Source organism: Hakea prostrata, chromosome 5 (assembly GCF_041222555.1).
Source record: "Hakea prostrata isolate BN-2017 chromosome 5, UWA_Hpros_2, whole genome shotgun sequence".
Taxonomy (NCBI): Eukaryota; Viridiplantae; Streptophyta; class Magnoliopsida; order Proteales; family Proteaceae; genus Hakea; species Hakea prostrata.
Genome location: NC_142604.1, coordinates 23,635,284 through 23,657,957, shown reverse-complemented (window position 1 = coordinate 23,657,957; position 22,674 = coordinate 23,635,284). Strand labels below are relative to the sequence as shown.

General features: G+C 39.7%; 1 non-coding gene across 1 annotated transcript; it reads right to left on the bottom strand.

The window, feature by feature from the left end:
* Window positions 1-855: 855 nt before the first annotated feature.
* LOC149015729 (small nucleolar RNA R71) lies at window positions 856-962 on the bottom strand. The gene has a single exon (XR_016173802.1). It is a non-coding gene; the product is annotated as a small nucleolar RNA R71 (small nucleolar RNA).
* Between the last annotated feature and the right edge of the window lie 21,712 nt (window positions 963-22,674).

Sequence of the window (22,674 nt, the reverse complement as noted above, 5' to 3'; positions counted from 1 at the left end):
GTGCGCTTGCGGTTACTTTTAAAATTCTACAAACAAGTTTTTGGCGCCGTTGCCGGGGAGGTATTAGTCCACTTTGTTTTTTTAATTCTTAGGTAAATCGAAGTGATTTAAAAATAAAAAAATAAAATTCAAAGATATTACTCTTAACTTGAGTAGAAACAAAAACGTATAGTAGTCCCCACTCTACTGAATCCCCCCGGCCCCGATTCGATTGTAGGTGGCTCCGAAGACTATACGGATTCCCTTGCTGTCAAACCTATAAGCGCTCAGCTATACGGCAACCTTACAGCTTTGGAATCATTGTTTCAATCTTTGCGGTGGGAAATTCACTATTTTCCTTTTTGTTTTTGTTATTTTCTTTCTTTTATTCTTTAGTTAATTTATTTTTATAAAAATTTTAAAAAAAATCCTTTCTTAGGGAGCCATTAATTGCATTAGGGAGTTAGTACATGTGTGTCTGGACTCGTGATTCTACAAATAGAATTGTCCGAGTGTCTAACTTGACCATGGAAGGTCTACCTCCACCACCTCCACCTAAGAGTCTTAGGGATAGATTTTATCCTACCCGATCTGCACAACCTTCCTGTATACATTTACCTGAAGTGAGGGGTAATAATTTTGAGCTCAAATCTCATTATCTATCTATGTTACCCCAATTTCATGGGCTACCTGATCAAGATGCATATTTGTTCCTTAAGGAGTTTGAGGAGGTTTGTGTCACTTATGAAGGTACAAATCTCATTAAAGGATCAAGCTAAAAAGTGGCTTTATAGCTTACCTAGGGATAGCATTATCACATGGGAACAATTCACTGTCCTATTCTTGAAGAAATTCTTTCCTTTCTCTAAGACGAATAAAATAAGAAATGATATTCTTCAATTTCGTCAGAAACCCAATGAGTCCTTTGCTAAGGTAATGGAGAGGTTTCAAAGCCTTCTCCAAGAATGCCCTCACCATGGTATAGAATTGTGGCATTTATGCCAAATAATTTATGAGGGTATCGATTATCAAAGCAAGCAACTTTTAGAATCTATGTGCCCCACAGGATTTACATCATTCACTGATGATTCCGAAGCTTGGGAATTTCTTTTAGACCTAGCAGATAAAACTAGAGAATGGGAGTCAACCCAAGAATCTGAAAGGACTAGTAGGGGATATTTTGTTGATAGCCAAGTCCATAAGGAAGTACAAATAGATAACATTTTGAAAAAGTTAGAGACTTTGGTAGTTAAAGCTGCACCACCAAGTCAAGCACATTTTATTGACAAGTCTATTGCTATGTGTGCATGGTGTCAGTCTCCTACACATGTAATTGAGGAATGCCCTAGCTATTCTGGAGGCCAACATGAAAATGTCAGTGCGATGTTTCCAAACCCGTACAGTAACACGTACAATCCTGGGTGGAAGAATCATCCTAACTTTTCATGGTCTCAAGGGCAAAACCAAAATGGATTAAGCAATTATTCCACACAAAATCACTTTGGTGCCCCTCAAAAGCAAAATGCCCAATTTTCTTATAATCCAAATATCCAATTCCCTCAAGCCCCAAATTTCCAGAATGCCAATTTAACTAGGCCTGTCAATCCACCTATTGTGCCTTATATGCCTCACATTGCACAAAATCAATCATCACCAGGTTTCAACAGAGGTAACAATCCAGAGTTTTCTCGTCTCTCTTCCTTAGAGAAGAATATGGAAGTACTTTCCAGTACCTTCATGACTTCTATGCATAATATGGAAAAACAAATTTCCACTCTTGCAAGTGCTTTGTCTGAGCGAGAAAAAGGTAAAATGCCTAGCCAACCTGAGTTAAATCCTAGGATTCAGATTCATCAAAGACCACCAAATCAAGTCAACCAAGTTGAATCCTCCCATTCTTCTTTAGCTTCAATTAATTCTGTATGTCTGCATTGAGAAGTGGGAAAGGGTATTTAACAGGTGAGTCACATATTAATGAAAAGAGCGAGATTAGTGACCACTGTGATGAGGAGAATGTTCAAGTATCTCCTAATGAGGGTTTGTCTAAGAAACCCATAGAAGTTGAGGATGAGCCAGTTGCTTTAGCAGTACCTAAGTTTGGGGAACCACTATCAGAAACTATGAGAAAAGAGCAAATTTCAAATGAGAGTCTTTATGTTCCTAAGGCCCCTTATCCTAGTCGTCTAGTTAATAAGAAGAAGACTGCAACTATGGAGAAAATTTTTGATGTCTTCAAAAAGGTAGAAGTGAATATCCCTCTTTTGGATGTCATATCTCAGATCCCCGCCTATGCAAAAGTGTTGAAAGACTTATGCACTCATAAAAGAATCACTAGCATTCCCAAAAAGGCGTTCTTGGCAGGTAACATTAGTTCCATCATTACTCAACCTTTAGTAGCCAAATATAAGGATCCAGGGAGCCCCACCATAGCTTGTGTCATAGGCAATACACACATTGAACATGCTTTACTTGATCTTGGTGCAAGTGTGAATCTTTTGCCTTACCATGTTTATAAGCAACTAGGATTGGGAGAATTGAAAGCAACTAGAACTACTCTTCAGTTGGCAGATAGGTCAGTTAAGATTCCCAAAGGGATGGTTGAAGATGTTTTACTGAAAGTGGGAGAATTTATTTTTCCAGTTGATTTTATTGTGCTAGATACTAAACCATTTTCAATCAAAGATGAAATCCCAATAATTCTAGGAAGACCATTTTTGGCTACTAGTAATGCATTAATCAATTGTCGAAATGGTCTTTTACGGTTGTCTTTTGGAAATCGAACTGTGGAGTTTAATATGTTTAGGATAGGAAAACAACCACAAATAGAAGAAGAGATCAATATGCTTGAGGAATCTTTTGATTTTCCTAATGATGTGATTACCAACTTTGAGATTGATTTTGATTCTGAATTTCAAGAATGTATGGATATGTTGGATGATGATAGTGAAACTTTCTTTTCTGAAGTCTCAAATTTTCACACACCTTTAGAGCCTATTGAACCTCTATCCATCTCCATCTCTATCCCCAAGCCCTCAATAATTGAACCCCCCCAGCTACAATTGAAAAAGTTGCTTTCTAATTTGAAGTATGCTTTATTGGAACAAGATAATACTCTTTCTGTTATTGTTGTCTCTGATTTAACTTCTGACAAAGCAGAAGAGTTGATCACACTGTTGAATAATAATAGAGAACTATTGGGTTGGTCTATCACAAATATCAAAGGTCTAAGCTCTTCCATTTTACAACATCATATTCATCTTATGAAAGATGCAAAACCTTCTAGAAAACCTCAACGTATGATGAGAATTTTTTTTAACATTGTGAATGTTTTTCTTGAGATCTTTAGAGATGATTTTTCAATTCACGGTTTTTCTTATTTGGAGTGCCTTCCCCATCATACATTGATATTGAAGATAAGACTAAAGCTTCCTATGATAAGTACATCTTGACTTAAAGGTATACCCCTCATTTGTCTTCTTTGTTTAGCATACATGCATTGAGGACATTGCATTACGTAAGTGTAGGGGGGGGTATAGCTGCGTTGTAGATTTTAACTTTGACTTTTGGTTATTATACATATTCTTTCAATTTCTATGATGTGTGAAATGAGAGTGATTTTGGTACCCATCATGAACACATAAAAACCCTGTTGAGAGGAAGGTAACTTGTATATATGTTGAGATGAGACTTTCCTTAGAAAAATAAAAGGCCCTTAACTTAAGGCGTTGAACCATCTATGAGTTTTGTGGGTCCTTGTTTCTTTGGCTAGAAGTTGAGATCAATTTTGTGTAGGGCATGACAAAAGAAGAAAAAAGAAGAAGAAGAAGAAAAAAAAAAAAAAAAAAAAAAGAGTAGAAAGTAAAAGTTGAATTCCTTGGAACTAGACAGGGCACTCCGACTCAGGAATCGAGGTGACTTGATCGAAACTCTTAGGAAGGAGATTATTGAAAAGAACTCTCGCATCACTGTCTATGTGGGCATATGCAAAGCAAAGCTACAAAGTAACTTGGGTTTCTGGTGTCTGCTCCACCATGTCATTCAAGCCAACTGTAGTGGAGTAATGTAGAGTTCACTACTCAAAAGAAAAAAAAAGAGAAATAAATACAAGTGTCATCAATGCCTTGGTAAAATTGTTTGGTCAAAAATACTTCAAAACCTTAGTCCTTGGTCCCCTTACTTTATGAGTGGTTTTGCTTAAAGGAGAGGTGTACTTGAAAGATATAAGGTGAGTCCTTGATTGAGATATATGCTAAGTCTCAAGAATCAATATGGGGTAATAAAGTTCAAGTGTGGGGGATCTTAAATCAATGGTGAGAAAAATTGTCATAGCTATTGATCTTGTATGAGTACTTACCAATTGTTAGAGTTGGAATTTGCAATGTTTTATTTTGAGCTAAAATTGGAATTTTGGATGTACATTCACTGCAAACATCCACGAGACAAAACTCGTCCTCTAGGGGTAACCTAGTGGTTTAAAGGCCTGTTGCACATGCTAAGTGTAACCGTGATTCCTACGAAAGTGAGTTAGGATTTATTTTGTTGCACTAGTTTCTTACCTGCATTTGTATTTTTCTTTAATTTTTGCTTGAGGACAAGCTTAGTCTAAGTGTGGGGGAATCTGATGAACACATTTATGTGTGAAATCTTAAGGCATAAAGCATGCATTTTATACACTTAGAATGGAGTTACCTTGGGTTTTATGTTGTTTTTGCAGATTTTAGGACTTTTCAAGATTTAAGCAAATATTTAGAGTTTTGGGCTTGAATCATGCTATTTTACTCGTCAAGAAGTCCATTCAAATTCTCAAATGCGAAAATGGGCCTGATCTGGAGCATGATGGGCTAGAGATGTGTGATTACGGGCCAACTCCGAAATATTGAAGAGATAAAGAAGGCAAATTTGATCTACGGCTGAGATTTTAAATCAAATCTACGAGAGATATTATTGAGAGAGTCCAGATGGAAAAGAGTCATTGCATACCTCAATATCTTATTTTCTATTTAGGATTTGATTAAAGAAAGAAAAAGAGGAAAAAGAATTATATTCAGATAAGGATGAAGCAAAAATCCCGTTTTTGAATGCCTCAGTCCAGTTTCGATCAAACCCTTCATCGAATGGTCATCCGATGTCCGATCGTGCTGATTTTTGGAGGAGAGCTTCACGACTACTTAAACCTCAAATCCAACGGTGGGATTATGCATCTGATCTCTCTAAGTCGGCGCGATTAGTACGTCAAAACCCTAATTGGATGAGTCAATAGAAACCCTGAGTTTTATTCAAATTCAGCCGTGCTTCATATCTCATGTAAACTCTATAAAAGGAGAGCCTACTACATCAAAGGAGAACGTGTCTTAGAGCTTAGTAGAAGCATTCTTTCTTCTCTCTTTAGTTTATTAAGGTTTTCTCTAGTTTTCTTTGCTTGCATTAGTGAGATTTTAAATTTCTAGATTCAATGTTTAGATTTAATTTTTATGTAATGCAATTCAAGTTCAAGTTTCAAGTTCAAGTTTCAAGTTTTTAGATTCGTTTTTCTCTGGGTCTAGCAATTGCAGATTTAGATCATTATAGATCTAGATCTGGTTGTTAGGGTTGGTTGAGATTCGAATCATTTGTTCAATTCGCAAGTAAGTAATTTTTCTTTATTAATCTTCTCTCCTCCCTCCATTCCCGCTTCTATCTACCCCTCCATATTCTTAATTTAGGATTTACTTTCAGCATTATTTATTATTGTTCCGCCTATTCATTCATAATCTCGGACCACATAACCGGAGCAAGCCTACGATCGTGCCTCTGCTTCGGTGACGGGTGGTGTTACATCTGCATTTTAGTTATTTCCTTTTCCTTTTATTGCTTTGTTTATTGCTTTGTTATTTACTTTCTGATTATTTACTTTACTGCCTATTCATTCATAATCTCGGACCACATAACCGGAGCAAGCCTACGATCGTGCCTCTCCGCTTCGGTGACGGGTGGTGTTGCATCCGCATTTTCCTGTCTTTTATTTATGCATTGATTGTGTTTAATTTATTGTTCGTTTCAATTCGATTGCATTAGACGTATAGATTAGGATCGTTTAGTTTAATTAATTAGTTAACAAAAATTGAATCATTCCACTCTCGCATTACTATTAAGAAGTTCAAATTCTAAGTGGCATATCCCCCCCCCCCCCCCCCCCCCACCCACAACAAAAAACCACCACATACCCTTTCCTTTTTTTTTAAAAAAAAAAAAAAAAAAAAAAAAACTTACTACATATTTTTAAAATTTATTTATTTTTACCCCCCCATCACCCCCACCAAAACCTCCCAATCCCTCCCTTACCCTTTACACTACTCACACCCCCCCCCCCCCCCCCCCCCCCCCCCCCGTCTCCCCCCCCCCCCCCCCCCCCCCCCCCCCCCCCCCCCCCCCCCCCCCCCCCCCCCCCCCCCCCCCAACAAAAAACCCCCCCCCCGGAAAAAAAAAAAAAAAAAAAAAAAAAAAGGAAAGGTTTTTGAAGAAACTCAATAAGGCAAGTTAATCCATAACATTATAGATAGCATGTGACAAAACATAACATGATGCAATGCAATATGAAACAGATAAAGTATGAATGTATCTAAACTCTATGTATGCTGGTCTCTATGGTAGACATGCTTTAAGTCGTAGCACCGTACTTCTTTGGGTAGGTCAGTCACTCCCCCTCAACCATCCTGGCATCTTGGGTCTGCCGGGTAATTGGGTAAAGTCCTCATCAAACCATGGTAGGGGATTTAGTCAACACACTCTCTCACAACCATTTGGCATAAGTACCGGCGCATGTCAGGGAAAAGCCTAGCCCAATGCAAGTCATCTAGTCAGTTATATCATCTCAGTTTCAGATACGTCCATTCCTCGTCCCTGATGATCCTTTCTGGTATCCTTCGCACTAGAGTCAACGTATCCTATGGCACCGACCAACTCGGAATACGGACTCATCAACCCTATCGGTTATCCACATATGGTAAACGGGAAGCTCTCATGTCCTCTCACGGGTTGGTTACCTGTCTTGAGCGCCCATGAGCCCAAGTCTAGCCATATGCAACCCTCCAATAAATGGCCCCCACAATATGATTCCCGTCCTCTCACGGGTTGGTTACCGGTGTTGAGCGCCCGTGAATCACATTGCTACCATGGGTCGTTCGGTCTCAATACCCTTCCGATTCGGGTCTGATATAACAGGGGTATATCCTAGCCAAACACTGCTAGACATCCCTAGGTATACAACCAATGATTCGGGAAAGTGTCAATAGGCATCTTTGGAGAACATCCCATACTATTCCCTCCGATGTCCAAGGACAGAAGTGTCAAAAGGACACTCCCCAATCCCAAACCAAACTTAAGCAAACACATTCTCAAATCAATCATGACATATACAACCAACAGTTCATCATATACAAGAGAATGTAAAAGCAAAATCAAATTAGGTAATAATAAGTAATTCATATAACATGAATAATGAAAAAGATAGTATAAACAAGTGCTACTATTCTCACAGTAAGAGATCAGAATTAAATTACAATAACAGTAAGTAATCTCATAGTTTCATAAGGTAGAAACCAGAGAACAAGCAATCTATGCAGTTAAGGAAATAACTGTCCTTACCTTGATTATCGAAGAAGATGATCCAAAGATCAAAGTGAGCCACTCCAAACTTAGCAAATAAACTCCTAATAACCATAGATACAACATTAGGAAAGATGCCTAAAAGACCAGAGAGCAAACGTGTGAAATCCAACCCAAACCTAGCCTGGGCACCCTATCTGTTTTGGGTAAAGAAGGGTTTGTTTAAATGTTGACTTTGAAGTTTGACCGTGATTTTAATTTTGTTTAATGTTGACTTTGAAGTTGGACCGTGATTTTAGTTTTGTTTAAATGTTGATTTGAAGTTTGACCGTGATTTCAGTTTTACTATCTTTGAAAATCTTAAGAAGCCATGTCAGACCTTTCTCTTAGGGTTGATCCAATGTCCCAAAATGAGGAATGATGTCTTTGTGGGCCATCTCAGTAGAAGATATGGTGTTTGACCCAAAACCCATGGATATTGATGATGGTGTTTCCTTATGGAAACCTTAATTGATTTGGTATTGAACTACTCATTGGTGAAGAAGAACTTGGTTGATGGACCTAAAGCTTAGTTGGACCTGGTTTGAAGACATCCCTCCATACTAGGTAAGTATTATGATGTGTTGAAAGAAGCCCGTCCAAAAATATTGAAGTTAGGCCCATTAAATCCCTATTTTTGAACAAGCTGTCCAGGCAGTGGCATTTTGGTAATTTCTGTTTTAAAGGTTTTTAAAAGCTTTTTTTCTTTTAATTTCGTGGTAAACATTCCCACTAGGTTTCTAACTCTCTATGGAACGTGGAAAGGACCTTAGATCTTCATCTTTGGAAACCAATCAATCAACAGGGTCAATTTGGTCAGTTTGGTGAAATCCTAGTAGTTCTTGGACTTTTTGTGCTATTTAAAAGGGGGAACTCCATGTTTTCCAATCAGAATCTGTTCTAAACCTTTGGAGAACGTGGGAAGAGCCCTAGATCCTCTCCTTCGAAGCCAAGAAAGACCCTCAAACATCTGTTCAGATTTCTACATCGGTTTCTCTTCTAAAAGGTTAGTATTCAATTCGTTTCTTCTTTAATTCATTCTTTCTTCTCTACTTCTGATATTCTGATTATGAGAAGGGTATTACACTGCTGTAATGACCTCTTCTCTAATTCTTTTAGCCCTAGAGTGAATTCCCCAATTCACTCTATGTTCTTGAATCCTTATGGCGATGATTCTTGAATTTGATTCCACCAACAATCTTGATGATACTTTCCCTGAATTTTCTACCTATCTTTATGATTGTGGGGAAGGTCTCATACAATTACCATGACCTTCCCTTGTGTCTTCATGATTGAGGAGTTGATCCTTGTTTTTCCTTGGAACAATTGGCAACCCTTCTATTTTCTATTAATTCATTGGATCCTCCCTAAGACTTTCTTTATTATGATTTCTTTATCTTTATTCCCTAGGGTGAATCTTTATTCTCCCTAGTCTCCCCATGGGATATTAGGATTTATTTCTTTTGAATTTATTTATATTCTTTTCTCTCATTGGTAGACCCTTCCTAATTCCATTCTTGATTTTGAAATATTAATGAGATGTTCCTTTATCTATCTTGGGTTGTTTTTGTAAGAGTTAATTATGGGTAACTCTCATGGGAGGTAACCAACTCTTATGAGAGGTAACCATATCTGAGACCCTAATGTTCTTTTATCTGTTGGAAACTTCCCAACACCTTTTCAGATTGTGCATTCTTTGTTTCTCTTTCCCTAGGGTGAATCTTGATTACCCCTAGCCTTTCCATGAGAGCCATCAGTTTTGTTCTGAATCTGCGCACCGAAGAGGGGTGAATTAGTTGAAATACCTAATGAACTCCTGTGCTCAATCCGATTATATTTTCCGAAACTAGACTTCTTAATGGACTTCTAGGAGAAAAACCCACTCAATTTGACCCCATATAACCTTTCAAATCCCTGTCCGAAGTTGCTGAACTATGTCTGTCAAATCCTGCTTGCGCATCAAAGAAGATGAGCTTAGGTGGTGGACCTAATGAACTCCAATTCTTGATCTAAAATTATTTCTAGAAACTAGACTTCTTGACTGACTCGTAGAAGAAAACCTCACTCAATTTGACCTTGTATAGCCCTCCAAATCCCTGTTTGAATCTTGCTGTCCTGATTGGTCTATTCATTGGTCGATTGGATCAACAGACCAATCAATCGACCAATGGTGTCTGAATTTACCAATTTGGTCCTGTCTCTTCTATTTAAGTCTAATCTCAAGAATACTCTGCCTCCTATGCCTCCTAAGCCTCTGGAATGAGTTAGAATCCTAATCTAACCCATTCCCTTGCATTCTTTGATGATCTCTCACAAAGACTTGAAGAATTCTTCATCTTTCTACGGAAAAGGTATGATCTCACTCACTCTCTCTTCTATCTCTGATTTTCTTTCTTTTATTCTGTTCTTCATTGAGATCAGAAAGATGATGAAGTACTCTTGTAATCATCAATTCTCTGATCTCACCATATTCTTTAGGACTCATGATCATCATCATGTTCTTAAACCCTACCTATTGAATTCTTGAAAACCTAACCCTAATCCTTTGAAAACCCTAACCTGTGTGATTGTCTGGAGAACTTTTGGTAACCTACCTTGTGAAAGGGAAATCCTTTTTGGGTGACATTGTGTTAACCTAAAACTTAATCATCTATATTTTCCTGTTTTAATTTGTCTTTGTTCATCCAGATCTCACAATTATTTTCCTAGGGAACCAAAAAGGGTGAAACCCTAATTTTCTCGGATCAAACCCAAGAACCCCCTTGTTGATCATGTGAACCCAATTATTATGTTTTCTTTACTAGATCTGAATTCTTTCATATCCTAGTTCATTATCTTTAATCTTTCTATTTTTCCCTCCTAACCTATGTTCAACCTAATTAGGTTAACCTCATGATTTCTAGGTTGTAACTTGAGAACTTGTTTTGAGTTATGATTTGATATCCTTTATACCCTAGAATACTACCATGATAATTCCCCTCTTAATTGTACCCTTTTGAACCATCGAATTCGGTTCTAGATTCTCAAAATTCGGATTCTTGCAGGCCACTGTCTGCATTGGTCGACTCATTGGTCGACTGGTCCAGCAGACCAATCAATCGACCAATGAGTACAGCAACCTCAATCTTGGTTTGTTTCAATTGATTTATGATCTTTTCCTTTATGCATCTTTCCTAACATGTTGTGTGCACTTGTTTAGGACTGTCTTCTCAGGTTTTGTCAAGTTCATACTTGATTCTTTAAGATTCCATTCAAGTTAGAAGGTAAGGACAGTTAATTCCTTAACTACATAGATTGCTTGTTCTCTGGTTTCTACTTTGTGAAACTATGAGATTACTTACTGTTATTGTAATTTAATTCTGATCTCTTACTGTGAGACCAGTGGCACTTGTTTATATTATCTTTTCATTTTTATGTTATATGAATTATCTATTATTGCCTAACCTGATTTTGCTTTTACATTCTCTTGTATATGATGAACTGTTGGTTGTATATGTTATGACTGATCTGAGAATGTGTTTGCTTAAGTTTGGTTTGGGATTGGGGAGTGTCCTTTTGAAACTTCTGTCCTTGGACATTATCGGAAATAGTATGGGATGTTTCCGGGGTTGCCCATCGACGCTTTCCCGAATCAATGGTTGTCATACCTAGGGATGTCTAGTAGTGTTTGGCTAGGATATACCCCTGTTATATCAGACCCGATTCGGAAGGGTATTGAGACCGAACGACCCGTGGTAGCAATGGGGATTCACGGGCGCTCAAGACCGGTGAGTTATATCCGTGAGAGGACGGGAATCACATTGTGGGGGCCATTTATTGGAGGGTTGCATATGGCTAGACTTGGGCTCATGGGCGCTCGAGACCGGTGAGTTATATCCGTGAGAGGACATGAGAGCTTCCCGTTTACCATATGTGGATAACCAATAGGGTTGATGAGTCCGGTGAGTAATATCCGTGACTCTAGTGCGAAGGATACCGGAAAGGATCATCAGGGACGAGGAATGGACGTATCTGGAACTGAGATGATATAACTGACTAGATGACTTGCATTGGGCTAGGCTTTTCCCTGACATGCGCCGGTACTTATGCCAAATGGTTGTGAGAGAGTGTGTTGACTTAACCCCTTACCATGGTTTGTCCGAGAGGGATGCAGGACCCATTACCAACCGGCTGCTCAAGACCGGTGAAATGATCCGTGAGAGAATCCAAGATATCTTAAATGGTTGAGGATGTGAGCGGACCTTCCCAAAGAAGTACAGTGCTATGACTTAAAGCATGTCTGCCATAGAGACCAGCATACATAGAGTTTAGATGCATACATACATTACTTGTTTCATATTGCATTGCATCTTGTTATGGTTTGCTTCCATGTTATCTATGATGTTATGGATTAACTTGCCTTACTGAGTTTCTTTCGAAACTCATTCCTTTTTTTTGTACAATCTGTTGTTAGACTTCTCTACAGGTTTGGATTTCTTTGACGGCTCGTATGAGGAAGCGCAAGGTGAAGAAGATGAAGACTGAAGAGCAAGAAGAGCTGACTGGAGATGTGGATTAGATTTCTTTTGTTTCTTCTAGACTTATCTTTTACTTTACTTGTATTAGCTTAGAGCTTTATTTAGATTTCGATCTACCTTCAGCATGTGTTTGTAGGGTATAATTCCGCTATACTCTACAGTTGTCTTTCGATTTTGGTATCTTGTTATTCCGCACTTTGATATTTTTTTTTGTGATCCTTCTGAGATCCTTTCTTGACTTTTATTATAAATTACTTAAACATTATGATTTGTTCTTGCTTTTGATTATGTTATTGTGCGAAATGGTTATGATCGTTCCTAAACTTGATCTTTAGGGCTGTGGATCACACTCCCGGGTATACCAGTTAGGGTACCGGCTGGGAGGATGTGACAAAACGAATCAAATCGGGCGAAAAACGAAGCTACTGACTCCTTTGGTCGAGTGCTTGGTAGACTGGCCTAGTCGACCAAGCAGTGGCCAAGCAAGTCGGTACGGAATTGTACAGACTACTTTGGCCATAACTTCCTCGTTCGAAGTCGGATTGATCCGAAATTCAAAGGGGAACTTCCTAGGATGTATTAGAATCATATGGGAAGATAAAAACATCAAATAATGGTAAAAAAATTGGGTTCTTGATTTAACCCAAGAAATTAGGGTTTCAACCTTTATGGCTCCCCAGGAAAGGTTATGATTACAGAATGAAAGGGAATTAATGATTTGCCAATTATAACAAGAAAATCATAGAAATTATAGTTTAGGTTAATAGAAACATTACCCATGAGGTTTCCCTCGCATGGGAGGTCACCAAAGTTTTCCAGAAATCAAGCAAGGGTTAGGGTTTCCAGAAAATAAATGGCCAGGGTTGAGATCATGATGATGATCATAGATCTCAAAGAAACGAAGGAGATCACGAAGGGATGGTTGCAAGGATGCAACAGCTACTTCCTGATCTCAATCAAGAACAAGATCAAAGAAAAGAAATTCGCAATGTTGAAGCGATTACTAACCTTGAATTGTAAGAACAGCGATGAGAGGCTTCAGATCTGCAGAGGAGTCTTCGAAATCACCAGAGAGAGTTTCGGAGAGGTGTTCTCACGTTCACAAAGTGTTTAGGAGGCAGCCGTAACAAAGAAATACAAAGTAGGGTTTAAATAAAAGTGAAGAACCTTACTAATTCTCGGATTTCACACTCCTTTGGTCGAGTGCTTGGTCGAGTGGCCCACTCGACCAAGGAGTCGACCAAGGCAGACAGTAAGGAATAATCAAGGATTTGGAGTATCAAATGGGCTTTAAACCTTATGGGCTTTTGCATACACATCAAGTGACATGTCAAGTGTAAGGAAATACCTCCAAACCAAGTCAGATAATACTCCAAGTCCTTCAACTAATCTCATCTTCAGACAGCTGCAGCTTCCTTTCCAAATCTACACAGACATCCAAGTATGGAACTCCATCAACAACATCCATGGGTTCAGAGTCAAACACCATGTTTTCTTGAGATGGCCCATAGTTGGCTTCTTCCTTTACTCCGGGTCTTCAGACCTAAAAACAACCGGGTTACCGGGTTAAGGTCAGGATTAGGTTAGGGCTGGGTTTCACATTCTCCCCCCCTTAAAAGAAATTTCGTCCTCGAAATTGACGAAATTTAGAGCGTACCTGAACTTCCAAAAAGTTGAGGAAATTTCTCCTTTATATCTTCTTCCTTCTCCCAAGAAGCTTCTTTAGGGTTATGGTTCTTCCAACGAATCTTTACCAAAGGGATGGTGAGATTCCGCAATTGCTTATCCTTCTTATCCAAAATTTCAGCTGGCTCTTCATCATAGGTCAGATCAGCACTAAGTCCTTTGGGGGCTTGCTGTAGAATATGATCCAGATTCTCAATGTATTTCCGAAGCATCGAGACATGAAACACATTGTGCACAGCAGCAATAGACGGAGGTAATGCCAATCGATAAGCAACAGGTCCAACTTTTTCCAAAATCTCAAAAGATCCAATGTAACGAGGGCTAAGCTTTCCTTTAACATTGAATCTCATCACACCCTTCATAGGTGAAATCTTCAAGAAAACTTTCTCCCCAACTTGAAATTCCAAATCGGTCCTTCTCTTATCAGCATAAGATTTCTGTCTTGACTGAGCAGACTTAATCCTTTCTCTTATCATATCGACCATTGCGCTAGTAGCTTCAATCATCTCCGGACCTAAGACTTTTCTCTCTCCAGTCTCACTCCAGTACAAGGGTGTCCTACATGTGTTACCGTACAAAGCCTTAAACGGAGCCATGCCTATAGTTGCTTGATAACTGTTGTTATAGGCAAACTCAACCAAAGCTAAGTGTTCATCCCAATTTCCACCCATATCCACTACACAAGATCTAAGCATATCTTCCAAAGTTTGAATCGTCCGCTCAAATTGTCCATCAGACTGTGGATGATGAGATGTACTCAAGTTCAATTGGGTTCCCAAGGCTTTCTGCAAACTGTTCCAAAACCTTGAGGTGAACCTAGGATCACAATCAGACACAATACTCATTGGCACACCATGTAGATGAACCACATTATCCACATAAAGCCGAGCTAGCTTATCCAGAGTATAAGTGATCTTCATAGGAATGAAATGGGCTGATTTGGTCAACCTATCAACAATCACCCACACAGTATCAGTACCTTTACCTATTCGAGGTAAGCTAGTCACAAAGTCCATAGAGATGTCTTCCCACTTCCAACTAGGGATAGGAAGAGGCTGAAGTAATCCAGATGGAGGTTGATGAACAACTTTCACACGCTGGCAAGTCTCACACTTGGCAACAAAATCATCAACATCGGCCTTCAAACCAATCCACCAAACATGTTCTCTTAAGTCTTTATACATCTTGGTGCTTCCAAGGTGTATCGTGAAGATCGACTGGTGTGCTTCCTTTAAAATTTCTTTCTTGATTCCTTCATCAGCAGGCACACAAAGTCTTCCTATAAACAATAAGGCACCATCCATAGATATACCAAAGTTAGGATCCGAATTAGGATTCAAAGAAATCTTCTTGATCTTCTCCTTAAAATCCAAATCAGAACCTTGCAGAGCAACAATTTTGTCTCTAAGGGTGGATCTCGCCGTCATAGCAGACAAAACAACTTCCAAACCAAAATTCGAAATTGAAGACATCAGGGGTTGACTCAGAGCATTCAAGTCCAAAGATTTTTCTTCGACTTTTCCTGCTAAGAGCGTCCGCAACCACATTCGCTTTACCAGGGTGATACTAAATGTCACAGTCATAATCAGAGACTAATTCCAACCATCTTCTTTGTCTCATATTTAACTCCTTTTGGGTAAAGAAGTACTTCAAACTTTTATGATCCGTGAAAATAGCGATCTTCTCACCATAGAGGTAATGTCTCCAAATCTTCAAAGCAAAGACAACAGCGGCAAGCTCTAAGTCGTGAGTGGGGTAATTCCGCTCATAAACCTTCAATTGTCGGGAAGCATAGGCTACGACCTTACCATGTTGCATCAGAACGCAACCCAAACCAATCTTAGACACATCAGTGTAGACTGTCAAACCACCGGAATTATCAGGTATAGTTAAAACCGGAGCACTTGTCAATCTAACCTTCAATTCTTGGAAATTCTTCTCACAAGTGTTAGACCAAACAAACTTCTCTTCCTTTCTAGTTAGCTTAGTCATAGGAGCAGCCAACTTAGAAAAATTCTCAATAAACCTTCTGTAGTAGCCTGCCAAACCAAGAAAACTTCTTATTTCCATTACAGTCTTCGGTCTTTCCCAATCAGTAACTGCTTGTACCTTTTTGGGATCAACACGAATACCTTCAGCAGAAACCACATGGCCGAGGAATCCCACACTCTTGAGCCAGAAATCACACTTGCTAAACTTAGCATAAAGCTTCTTTTCTCTTAGTCTTCGCAAAGTGAAATCTAGATGCCTTGCATGCTCTTCTTCACTCTTCGAATAAATCAGGATATCATCAATGAAGACTATCACAAACTTATCGAGCACATCATGAAAGACTCGGTTCATGAGATCCATGAACACAGCAGGAGCATTAGTCAATCCGAAAGGCATAACTCGAAACTCAAAATGACCATACCTTATTCTAAAAGCCGTCTTGAAAATATCACTTGACTTCACTTTCAACTGATGATATCCAGACCTTAAATCAATCTTCGAGAACACTGCTGCACCCTTCAACTGATCAAAGAGATCATCAATTCGGGGCAACGGGTATCTATTCTTAATGGTCAACTTGTTCAACTCACGGTAATTAATGCACAGACGCATACTACCGTCCTTCTTCTTAACAAACAAGACAGGAGCTCCCCAAGGTGAAACACTAGGTCGAATGAAACTTCTATCCAAGAGTTCATTCAACTGCTTTTGCAACTCAACCAACTCAATGGGAGCCATTCTATATGGAGCCTTGGATACCGGGGCAGCACCAGGGATTAGATCAATAGAAAATTCTACTTCTCTATCAGGTGGCACGCCTGACAGATCTTTAGGAAAAACATCAACGAAGCCACATACAACGCCAACTTCTTCTACTTTCTTTCCTTTCTTAAACTTTCCTTCAAATGGCAAACCTTCAACTAATGCATAGACTTGCATCAGTGCAGACAACGTCTTCTTACCAATTCTTCCTTTCTCACCTTGGAATTCAAACATTGAACTTCCACTAATCCGAAATTGAATTCTCTCCGAAGAACACAAAATTACAGCATTATGGGTAGTCAACCAATCAATACCCAAAATGACATCAAAATCCTTCATATCCAATAGTACAAAATTGGCTTCCAAATTCTTCCCACCAACCAAAATAGGACACTTAAGTAATCCTTTATCTAGTTTCACAGCAGGTCCAGTAGGAGTACAAATCGATAAACAACTAGATAAAATCTTAGGTTCCAAATCAATCTTCTTGATAAAAGCAAACGATATGAAAGAATGAGACGCACCCGTATCAAATAACACAAATGCAGGAATAGAAGCAACAATTAAGGTACCTGTAACCACTTCCTGATTCGCATCCTATTCAGTACCAGTAATACTGAACACTCTTCCAGAAGGAGGAACAGGAGCATTTTTCACTACAGGAGCAGACTGTTGAACAGACCTCTTCGGACAACCACAAGCAAAGTGACTAGGCTGCTTACAGAGAAAGCAAACAGGATTGCTAAGTCCAACAGAAACAGGTGCAACTGGAGGCTTCTGATCCAAAGGCCTAGGAATAGCATTCATGGGCCTAGCATTCACATTCAACGGCGGCCGATTCCCACCAAACTGACCAGACTGGCCTGGTTGCTGAAATCAAGGTCTCTGACCTACACTCCTAGACTAAAAAGCAGGAGTAGGGTAAGGAGTAGGGTAAGGCGTAGGTCCCACAAAACGTCGATCAGTTCGATCCACAAATCCAGGATTCCTTGGCTGTCAAGGTCTTTGCACTCTTGCATTCTCTTTCTCAGTTTCTTCCAGCTTCTTGGCATTTTGCACCACCTGGGAATAACTTTCAATAGGCTGAATGGTGAGATATGCCCTGATTGCAGGTCGCAATCCCTTAAAAAATTTCTTCACTTTGGCAATATCAACCTTCAAAGAGTCTGGAGCAAAGAAGTGAAGCTCTTCAAACTTCTGTTGGTATTCCAACACTAATAAAGATCCTTGAGTAAGAGCCATAAACTCAGCTTCCTTTGCATCCTTTACAGCTTTCAGGAAGTAGTTCTTGCAAAAAGCTTCCTTGAACAAATCCCATGACACAACGCCATCATGTAAACCTTCCAAAACAGGCCGGGTGGAAGTCCACCAAGTGTCAGCTTCATGTTGCAATTTCTACTCGGCAAACAAGATCTTCTGGGCTTCCGTACATTGCAAATGACGAAAAGCTTTTTCCAACTCACGCAGCCACTTGTTAGGAAACAAAATATCTTTGGATACTCCAGTGAAGTTAGGAACTTGCATCTTCAGAAAACTCTCCATCAAACGAGTATGAGGAGTTCCAAATAAATCACCCACATTCAAAACTGCGGCATGAGGATTTCCATTGACACCAGCACGAGTCTCATTATGCAGAGTCATGAAACCGGTCAACATCTGGTTGAACTGAGCTGCTTGCTGCTGCATCATATTACCCATAATATTTGCAATATCACGAAAACTTTCGACATTCGGAGCACCGGGAACATCACGAGTACCTTGGTCACCAGTGTTAGTCTGCTGATCATGACCACCAATTGGTATCTCGTCACGTCCGTGACCACTGGATTCACCACAACCACTTCTTAACGTAACCATTCTGCAAAAACCGAAATGTCAAAAACACTGAATTTTGAGGTTTCAACATAATCCACAAGTCCAAATGATTAAGAATCTTAAATCATGCTTAAATACACCTATTTAGTCATCAAACAATAAATCATAGGACAAAAATCACATTTTTCCAAAATCCAACAGCACTTGGGGCTACTGGGTCCTTTGGTCGAGTGCTTGGTCGAGTGCCCAGTCGACCAAAGCTCACAGCACACGAAAAATAGGTTTTAAGTGCCAAAAACCCATTCCAAACAAACTTCAAACCTTGCACACTTGAGAGGGGACTCTAGAGGAGAGGTACTAAGGCATTCCTAAGTGGTTTTCCAAGTAGTTTGGTGCTTCAACAACTACACTCAACAACTTCACTCAAGGTAAATTTTCATTCCCATCTCATTTTCATCTTTTCAAACTTGAAATTTATCCAAAAACCATGTGTTGCTTGTATCTAATGCTAGGAATCATGCTTAGGAACACTTAGAAACATGTTCCCTAGGTTTTTAGCACAATACCATGCTTAAACAACAAGTTCTACAACAATCTAGCACTTCTCATATCGCTTTCGTACCGAAATCGTTAACTTTAGAAACATTGATTTCTCTCAAACCGCTTGGAGTTTTCGCACGAATCAAATGCTACGCACTCAAAATGATACTGTGAATGTGAACATGTACTTTGATTTTACCAATTCCAAAATTTTCAAAAATCCAATTTGACCTAGAATGCAAAATCCCCAAATTCCTTCTTGCTGAATTTTCAACTTTTGACCAAGATTTCGATCGATTTTCTTCCAGTAAACTTCATAGACATGCAATTCCAAGTATTGCGCACATGCTAGTATGCTCAATTTACATTTTCCCCAAATTTCCAATTTTGATGAAAATTATGAAAATGCCCTTCTAGCAGAATTTTTGAAATAATACCAACATGCAATGTCTCTTATCTTTTCCAACAGACATCACATCATGCAGAGAGGTGGACGAGGCAGAGGCAGGATAGTTGGAGCTAGGCGAGGCAGAGGTAGAGTTCCAGCTCAGCCTAGAGCAGAGGTCAACCGACTCGATCTCTTCGACACACCACAAGCAGAGTTCCTGTACGAGGCATACTTCGAGTACTGCCCCATGGAGTATGGGCGACTTCTTCACTTGCGAGAGCTTCGGGTCTTCCGGATCCGACAGCGATTCGACACACAGGCATGGACTCATCTCTTCACAGCAAACTTACCCGTCTATCCTGAGCTAGTGAGGCTGTTCTTCAGCAACCTTACATCCGTCGAGGAGGCTAGAGGACAAGGTCGTCCTTTCAGACTCGTTATCGAGAGTAGGGTCAGAGAGACACAGATCCGCTTCTCCACTAGGGATCTGGCACACATTCTCCATGTACCACACTATCCACGACAGTGCTTATGGATACCCATCGGGGAAGAGATAGACCAATTCTTGATGCCATACAAGCTTCATGAGATATGCGCCACTCTCTGGGATGACACAGAGTGCTACCTTCCGCGAGACAGTGGACAGATGACAGATTCAGCTAGGATCATCGGTCGCATCATCGGCCGAAACATCATGCCGAAGGCCGGACATCACAATCGGGTTTCTGTGATGGAGGCCGTAGTCATCTATCGCATCTACACAGGATTTCAGATAGACCTATCCTACATCATCCAGCAGGTCATGATAGATCTGGTGGCACGTCCTAGTATGAGGAACCTTTGCTTCGGGAGATTACTAACATTGATCTTCCAACACTTCGGGGTTAGTTTGGAGAATACAGAGGAGCTTACTAGATCACTGGGATATGCCATTGGGACTAGGACAATCAGGCAGATGAGGCTCACTCAGACTGTGAGATCTCCGGGTCCAGAAGGTGGTGAGGATATAGATGAGGATGAGAATGAGGTGGAGGCTCCAGCAGATGAGGGTGATGCTGGTCCAGATTCTGATGATCAGGCAGAGGATACAGAGATGCATGAGGTTGTTCCTGAGCATCATGAGATTCCCAGGTCACCACACTTCGAGACAGGAGGCCTTCACATTCAGTTCCAGAGACTACTGATTTAGGTGCTCAGATGAGATTGATGACTTCCATGCTAGAGAGGATGGAGGTCGAGCAGAGCAGATGTATGAGAGGATGGAGTCACAACAAGAGGGGGGAGGTACACACACACCCGCAGCCCCCCCAAACCAGCAAGCAAAGGAGGGGAGGACCCACAAAAATTTTTTTTTTTTTTTTTTTTTTTTTTTTTTCGTTTTTTTTTTTTTTTTTTTTTTTTTTTTTTTTTTTTTTTTTTTTTTTTTTTTTTTTTTTTTTTTTTTTTTTTTTTTTTTTTTTTTTTTTTTTTTTTTTTTTTTTTTTTTTTTTTTTTTTTTTTTTTTTTTTTTTTTTTTTTTATTAAATTTTTTTCTCATCCTTTTTTTTTTTTTTTTTTTTTAATATTTAGGGGGCCCCCGGTTCTTCCCCCCCCAATTTTTTTTTTTTCTTTTTTTTGGTTTTTTTTTTTTTTTTTTGGGCCCGGCCCCCCCCCCCCCCCCCCCCCCCCCCCCCCCCCCCCCGCCCCCCCGGGTGTGTGATCCACACCACAAGATCCAAAGAGTTAGAGAAATCAACCTCCCACATTCACAACAATATAATCAAGAACAAGACTAAATCAATGTTAACAATATTAATCAAATGAATCAAGGTAAAGTAACGAGATATTCATCGAGTGCGGAAAAGATACCAATAGATATATAAATCAAAAGTAGAGTGAGGCGGAATCTCACTCCAAGAGTACAACGGAATGTAGTTCGAAAATCAAATGGGATTACAACCGATTCTAAAGACAAGAAAGAAAGATATAATCTAAACTAGAGTCTTTTCTACTTTATAAAGGATGTCCTCATAGACATAGACTTCATCGATGATGCTCAAACGCTCCCACTCCACAAGTAGGGCTAATCCCGGTAACAAGAGAGACCACTCGAGGGATCCTCACAAGTAATCTTCGTAGTCGCCAAAGACTTTGCGTATGGTACGCTTCTTCATCTTGCGCTTCCTCATATTGCGCTTCATAGCCATCAAAACCTGTAGAATAGTCTAACAAAAGATATTGTACAAAAAGGAGGAGTGAGTTTCAAAGAAACTCAAGCAAGGCAAGTTATTCCATAATAGCATAAATAACATAGTATCACAAACAAAGCAATAAGTGATATGATATGAGACAATAATGCATGTATGAGTCTAACTCTATGTATGCTGGTCTCTATAGGCAGACATGCTTTAAGTCATAGCACCATACTTCTTTGGGAAGGTCATTCACTCTCCCTCAGCCATCTAGGCATCTTGGGCTCTGCCGGTGGTAGTTGGTTAAGGCATCCCTCGGACATTCCATGGCTAGGGTTTAGGTCACCACTCTCTCACATTACCATTGGTCTAAGTATTGGCGCATGTCAAGGTAAAGCCTAGCCCAATGCAAGTCTTCTACTTGGTCATATCAACTCGGATCCGGATACGTCCATTCCTCGCCCCTGCTGATCCTTTCCGGTATCCTTCACACTAGAGTCAGCATAGTCCCAGACTACGGACTCATCAACCCTATAGGTCATCCACATATAGTAAACGGGAAGCTCTCATGTCCTCTCACGGGTTGGTTACCGGTCTTGAACGCCCATGAGCCCAAGTCTATCCATATGCAACTCTACCCATAAATGGCCCCCACAATGTGATTTATGTCCCCTCACGGGTTGGTTACCGGTCTTGAGCGCCCATAAATCCCCATTGCTACCACGGGTCGTTCGGTCTCAATACCCTTCCGATTCGGGTCTGATATAACAGAGGTATAACCTAGCCAAACACTGCTAGACAAGTCCTAGGTATGACAACCAATAATCCGGGAAAGCGTCAAAGGGCAACATTGGAAATATCCCATACTACTCCCAATGAGGTCCAAGGACAGAAATGTCAAAAGGACATTCCCCAATCCCAAATCATACCTAAGCAATCACAATCATAATTCAGTCATATCATCCACGACAAATATCACATCATATGAAAGAGTATAATAAGACAAGATTAAATAAATAAGGAAACATACATGAGTAAGTATTCATACATAATCAAGTACATAAAGTAAATAAAGAAATAAGATCCTAATGTACTTGCAGCATTCATATCATAATAGAAACTAACATAACAGTAGCAAATCTAAGTAGTTCCCAAATTAGAAACTAAATCTATGCAAAGCTATGCTAATATGGTAACAACT